Consider the following 6,973-nt stretch of genomic DNA (forward strand, 5'->3'; position numbering starts at 1 on the left):
GGGCAAATTTTTAGATATGAATTTTTTTTTTCCTTTTTTCAAAACCCTAAAACCCGAATCGCTACCTCAAAAGCGAAACAAGCTGACACACACCTATAAATTACTAATTTTATTTCTTTTGAAATCACAAACCATCATCACTAAATTCCAAAAGTTCCCTATCAAGAATAGTTAGTCAAACCAACAAGACCTACAAAAGCTCCCTTATTTTGTGTGAATGATGTCAATCAATTTGTTCAATTGCTAGAAATTCTTCTCTAACTCAATTTGTTCGTTTCCATTCTTTATATGTATTTCCAAGCTATTGCCTAAGTAAAATTTTCACTCTAGAAGTCACCTTTCGTAACTATATTGTATTTATGGTTTTTCCTAATAGAAGCTCATCACTGGGCTTAAAGCATATCGTAATTCCGAGACGGTCTCTCATCCGCAGTTCGCTAACGATACATTGTTACTTTTGAAGGACGAGGAATCACGGGTCGTAAATCTCAGACGGTTATTCAGGTGGTTCGAGATGACAACGGGTCTAAAGATAAATTTCTTCAAAAGTGGAATTGCAGGCATAAACTTGGAAGACCATTTAATCGGCAAATACGCCCAAATTCTAGGATGTACGGAGAGTACATTACCAGTAACTTACTTGGGCCTCCCCTTGGGATATGGGATCCCCAAACAGGCACAATGGGACATGATCGTGGAGAGGATCGAATGAAAACTAGCATCATGGAAGAAGAAAATACCTATCGTTCGGGGGCAGAATTACCATCATTAAGCCATGTCCAATATACCCATGTACTTCATGTCACTGTTCAAGATACCTGTCAAGATTGCAAACCGAATTGAAAAATTACAAAGGGAGTTCCTGCAAGAGGTGGGGGGGGGGAGTCTCAAGCATCTGCTCAAGTGGAAAAAGGTATGCATCTCTAAAAAGAACGGAGGGCTTGGGATTGGAGGAATCAAACTTCGTAATATATCAATGTTGGGGAAGTGGTTATGGAGATTTGGGGTTGAAAATTCGGCTTTGTGGCACACCATCATATGCGGAAAATACGGAAGGGGATGGGGCGACTGAATGTGCAGAGACCCACCTAGGAGGAAGGGATCCGGCGCCTGGAAGTTGATTTCATACGCGAGGCCTTTCTTTTTAAATTACATCAGATTCAAGGCGGGACGGGGAGACAATGTTAGATTATGGAAGGACCTATAGTTGGGGGAGAGATGCCTATGTGATTCCCACCCTAACTTTTCAGACTAGCAGATAACCCCGAATCCACGGTGGCGGACAATCTAGTGAGATGAGGTGGCCATGGGAACATGTTCTAGGATATTAGACTTCGTAGGAATCTAAAGGAAGAAGATGAGATTTAATTCTCTTGTGACTTTACTCCACACTACAGCCACATTATATCTATTTGAGCAGGTGTCCAACTGATGTATATGGACCCCGGACCCGAGCGAGAATTCTCTGTGAAATCTTTCTTTCGGGAGATAAACAGTAGCAATGGAAGGCCCTCAAACTGGTCTCGCATATGGAGAGCAATGATTCCCCATCGAATCATGACTTTTGCTTGGACAGTTTCACATGAATGCTTGATCGCTTGAAGAGAAGATCTATCCACATGGCAAGCTAGTGTGAACTCTCGGCTGTCTATTCATCCACTGTCCGTACTTTCACGCAATATGGATGAAAACTTTAAGATTCTTCAGAATAACTTGGGTAATGCAGAGGAGCATCTCTAAGGTTATCACGAATTGGGGGGAGCATTCCATGGAAGGCTCGACCAATCATTGTGGAACTCCATCCCGTACATGCAATCATATGGAACCTTTGGGTTGAACGAAATGGCAGTGTTTCAAGGAAATGATCAACACTAGAACCATATTGCTCTTCTGAGATCAAATTGGATATAATATCATGGACGAAAGAAAGATTGTCATTTTTTGAACTTTCTAGGTCATCAATGTTGTACTGATCATGTTATATATCCGATCGAGGGTTTGGATCATCATCTGGAGAATATTTTTAGGGCATGGCCTACCTACGGTGGGGACCATCTAAATATGAGGACCCCACTTTTCTTTTTCATTTTTTTTTTCTGTATGCATATATAATTGTACTAAAATTCTCATCCATGTATGTATCATATTAAACTTTCAGTTGTACAATAATAAAGTAATAATAGATAGAAATAAAGATGTCGTCCCCACAAATCTTTTCCATAGGAATTTCGGTCCGAAAATTCGGTCTGGAATTTCGAACCAAATTACCAAATTTTGGACCTAAATTTTGGTTTTGGGTGGGGTCCGAAACGGTTACCGAAACCGAAATTTTAAACCATGGTTATAGGTTGATCTAAATCGTCCATGTGATGGAACACAACATCAATCGGTTGTGCCCGTAAAACCATTTCCATAGGTTGATCCTAGTCCTCCAATCGATAGGGGTTTCCATAATTGTTGTTCCTCTTAAGGTGCCCGGAATCCATTAATATTTTGCAAGTGTCCTGCATGCGTAATATAAAGCAGTTCTTTCGTCATTGTCATATGTCTTTACCTCTTCTTGGTAGTTTTTTGCCGTAATTGTCATAGACAGGTACCCGTGTCAGTACTTTTCGTATGTAGATTACGATATTACCCTCAAATAATTTCTAGAGATGTTAGATATCAGCAAAGGGGTTAATGGTAAAAGAGTAATGCTGACGTGTGGGTAAAAAGGTGTGACACAAGCGGAAATAACGGTAAATGACACAAATGCCCTTACATGTGGGATACAATTGAAATTATGGCAGTGGAACACAAGTGGAAATAACGGCAAAGGGTGGAAGAACTTAACCCACGATTCCGCCTTTATATACAGTAGTTAGATTAGATTAGATTAGATTAGATTTGTGGCGGTTTTTAGGTTGTCACTTTTTGAACTTTCTAGGTCATCAATGTTGTACCGATCATGTTTTATATCCGATCGAGGGTTTGGATCATCATCTGGAGAATATTTTTGGGGCATGGCCTACCTACGGTGGGGACCATCTAAATATGAGGACCCCACTTTTCTTTTTCATTTTTTTTTTCTGTATGCATATAATTGTACTAAAATTCTCATCCATGTATGTATCATATTAAACTTTCAGTTGTACAATAATAAAGTAATAATAGATAGAAATAAAGATGTCGTCCCCACAAATCTTTTCCATATGAATAGTCTACCCCTTTGATTTGTGGAGGCTTTTTAGGGCTGCAACTCGGGTCGGGTGGGTCGGGTTTTGGAGAACCCAACCCTACCCGAGAAATATCTCGGGTCGGGTCGGGTCGGGTTTTTTTTTCGGAAAACCCACGATTCTCAAACCCGGCCCTACCCATGATAAATCTCGGGTCGGGTCGAGTTTTTTCACGTTGACGCAATTTTCTAAGGAAAACTCTTGTTTGGCAAAGCAACTCAATTCATAGAAGCAGAAATTACACTCACATTACACTTGAATCAAACAATGATGTAATTACACTCACATTACACTTGAATCAAACAATGTTGTAATGACAATCAAACAATGCTGAATCAAACACTTGAATCAACTCAACTCATAGAAGCAGAAATTGCACTCACATACTATAACAGTGGGTGCGTGGGTTTTCACTTTTAACTTTTAACTAACAATAGAAGAAAAAAAAGTACATACTATATAACTTATGTAACTCGGGTCGGGTCGGGTCGGGTCGGGCCCCTTCAAACCCGGCTCGACCTGAGATTCATGCTGGCTTTTGGATGCTCAACCCGGCTCGACCCGAAACCATGAAACCGGAACCCAACCCAGGCTATTTTCGGGTCGGGTCGATGCGGGTCGGGTAAAACCCGGCTCGAGTTGCAGCCCTACTTTTTATGTTACACTAGATATTTGAGGGTTTGGAACATCAATTTAATAAGATTTTTGGGCACCGTGGGGACAGACAAATGAAGGCCCCACTTTACTTTTTTCTGTAGGCATGTATTTATAAATGTTGAAATACAAACTGTCACATAAAATTGCCACTTATAAACAATAAAGTAGTAGATAAAAAATTAAGATCAGTTGCATTCACTCGTTGTCGAGTTTAAACATTTGATTTGGGCAATGATATTTTCACTCCCCCTGCAGTACGCATACGCTCCCCTTTTAACGTGATCGGACATCAAAAAGCGTTAAAGTTGCCCACTGTTCACATTATAAGGGGGGCGCATGCGTACTGTGGGGGGACTGAAAATATCTTCGCCCTTTGATTTGTGGAGGGGTTTATGTTACTATTTCTGGTTGGTTTTATGCTGTCATTTTTATTTTTTTAAACTTTCTAAGTCGTCAATGTTACATAGATCAGAGGGTAATTTGAATCATCTTAGGGAGATGATTTTTGGGGCATGTGCTTCCTATATGCTGAGGACCAAAATTTTATGAAATCTAAAAAATATAAGGGCCCCACTTTACATTTTGTTGGCATGTATTTACGTCGAAATACATACTCATGTATCATATGATATCATCACTTGTAAATAAATAATGTTTTGTATAAATAAAATTAAGATTTATTTCTCTATAAGATTATTCTAACCCTTTTATTTGTGGGAGGTTTTTATGTTGTCATTTTTTTATTTTTGGAGATTTTTATGTTGTTATTTTGAACCTTTTAAGATTATGCCAAACGATTGTGAGCCCAAGAACGAATTATTGGACTCATAATAGGATGACATAGTCTCAAACGAACAGACCTCCGGGCAGCCTGGCTACAATGCATGGATAATTCTACCTTGAATAAACCATGCTTGTATAGTTACCCTGCATGGCCAGGGCCTCTGAAACCTAGGGCTAGTAGGGCCTAGCTGATCTTGTGGAGAACCCCACCCCTACCAATGAAACTTGTGAGGTTCAATGTGAAACTAAAAGAACTATGCCTAATATTATCTTCACTAATCCCCTAGGATGGTTACCCTGCTTGTATGGGGGGCTGCTAAGGGATTGGTTAGCCACTTTCAGTTTTACTCTCAGTTGCTTGAACCTATTCAAGAAGTTGTGAGCGAAAATTCCTGAAGACAAAAAAAATGAGAATTAATAAGGAGGTAAAAAGGGTACTTGATAATGTGCCAAATAAATTACAAGACTAAGAATCAAATGTCCTCTACACACCAAGCATGATCTAGCTGTTGCTGCGACTCCTTCCAATCAAATGTCCTCTTCACTTATAGAACAATATAGTAGATAAAAACTAAAGATTACTTGCCTTACACACCATATAGGTCGTATGCCCAAAAATCTTTTCCAAAGGATGACCCTTTGATTTGTAGAGGCTTTTAAGTTGTATTTTTCTTAATTTTTTGAGGTTTTTATTTTCATTTTTATAAACTTTCTAAGCCATCTTTGTTACATTTAAATTTATCTATTGGATCATCAATTTAAAAGATTTTTGTGGAGGCTTTTAAGTTGTATTTTTTCAATTTTTTTGAGGTTTTTATTGTCATTTTTTGAGCTTTCTAAGCCGTCTTTGTTACATTTAAATTTATCTAAGGGCTTGGATCATCAATTTAAAAAGATTTTTTGGCACTGCCTACGGACAAACAAATGTATCATATAAAATCGCCACTTATAAAATAATAGAAAAAAAATAAAGATTACTTGCATTCCCCGTTATCGATAGGTCATGTCCCAAAAATCTTCTCTTTAAGATGATTTTCCCTTTGATTTGTGGATATTTTTATGTTGTCATTTTTTTGTGTGGAGATTTTTATGTTGTTGTTATTTTGAGCCTTTTAAGTCGTCTGTGTGACATGAAATTTGAGGTTTCGAATCATCACAGGGAGATGATTTTTGGGACACAACCTATATATGGTGAGGAACAACAAATGAATGGCATTTTAATGTGAGGGCACACTTCCTTTTTTGTTGGGCATGTATTCATGTTGAGGTATACATTCCACATACCTCAGAGCTTGTGAGCTTTTAAGTGACAAATAACCGCAACTACCCTACACATCAGAGAAAAAACCTTCAGATATTAGCCTATCATCTGCAAAATCACTAAAAAAGATGAGCAATAAAGTTCGAGCTTGTGAGCTTTTAGTGACAAATAACCGCACTACCCTACATATCAGAGAAAAAACCTTCAGATATTAGTCAGAGCTCTCTTTTGTGCTGGAGAATACATGGCGTCAAACGGTGCTAACATTCCTCTTCCTTTGCACAACCCTTTCTATCATCTGCAAAATCACTAAAAAAGATGATCTAGTTCGTAAACTAACCTTAGTTTTTACTCTCAGCTGCTTTCAAGAAGTTGTGAGAGAGAATTCCTGAAGATAGATGAAAAAGGAGAATTAATAAGGAGGTAAAGGGGTACTTGACAATGCGCCAAATAAATTTCAAGACTAAGAATCAAATGTCCTCAACATGCCCAAGCATGATTTTGCCGCTGCTGCGACATTCCTTACAATTCGGCTGTGAGTTTTACGCCAAATAAATTTCAGTTCCCCCCCCCCCCACTAAGGACAAGATGGTTTGACCTTATACAGTGTGTTACATAAGTTGTGCCTCATACATACAGAAACCACTCACACAGACCATCACACTGTTACATAAGTTGTGACTCATAGAACATGCATCCATTGATACATACACAAGCCCACACAAACATACATAAGTTGTTACTCAAAAGAACCTACTGTAGTGCTTTAGGGGTTTCTCCATTCAAGCTTGTTCTTTAACTTTTTCTCTGCTGCAGAGTCCGTCAATGATCTAGAATTACCACAAATAATCCCACCTAATAAATAAAATTTCTCTGGGTGTCAGAAAATTTGATATAAAATGAATTACTATACGTTTACCTCAGCGGCCCAAATATCTCCCTGTATTTGATTTGCTTCTCACCCACGTATTGGCCTTTGTCTGTGAGTCCATGTCACGTAGTTATGAATCCAATTCGAATTCTGCATTAAGGATTTTTACATCATTTATCAATAGAG

General features: G+C 38.5%; 1 long non-coding RNA gene across 1 annotated transcript; it reads right to left on the minus strand.

The window, feature by feature from the left end:
- Window positions 1–5,740: 5,740 nt before the first annotated feature.
- LOC143887462 (uncharacterized) lies at window positions 5,741–6,973 on the minus strand. The gene is made up of 3 exons (XR_013254193.1): window positions 6,836–6,973; window positions 6,257–6,304; window positions 5,741–5,983 (listed from the first exon to the last, which is right to left on the minus strand). It is a non-coding gene; the product is annotated as an uncharacterized LOC143887462 (long non-coding RNA).

This window comes from Tasmannia lanceolata, unplaced genomic scaffold (assembly GCF_043159265.1).
Source record: "Tasmannia lanceolata isolate RefF3 unplaced genomic scaffold, GAP_Taslan_0.1 ptg000012l, whole genome shotgun sequence".
In the NCBI taxonomy this organism is placed as follows: Eukaryota; Viridiplantae; Streptophyta; class Magnoliopsida; order Canellales; family Winteraceae; genus Tasmannia; species Tasmannia lanceolata.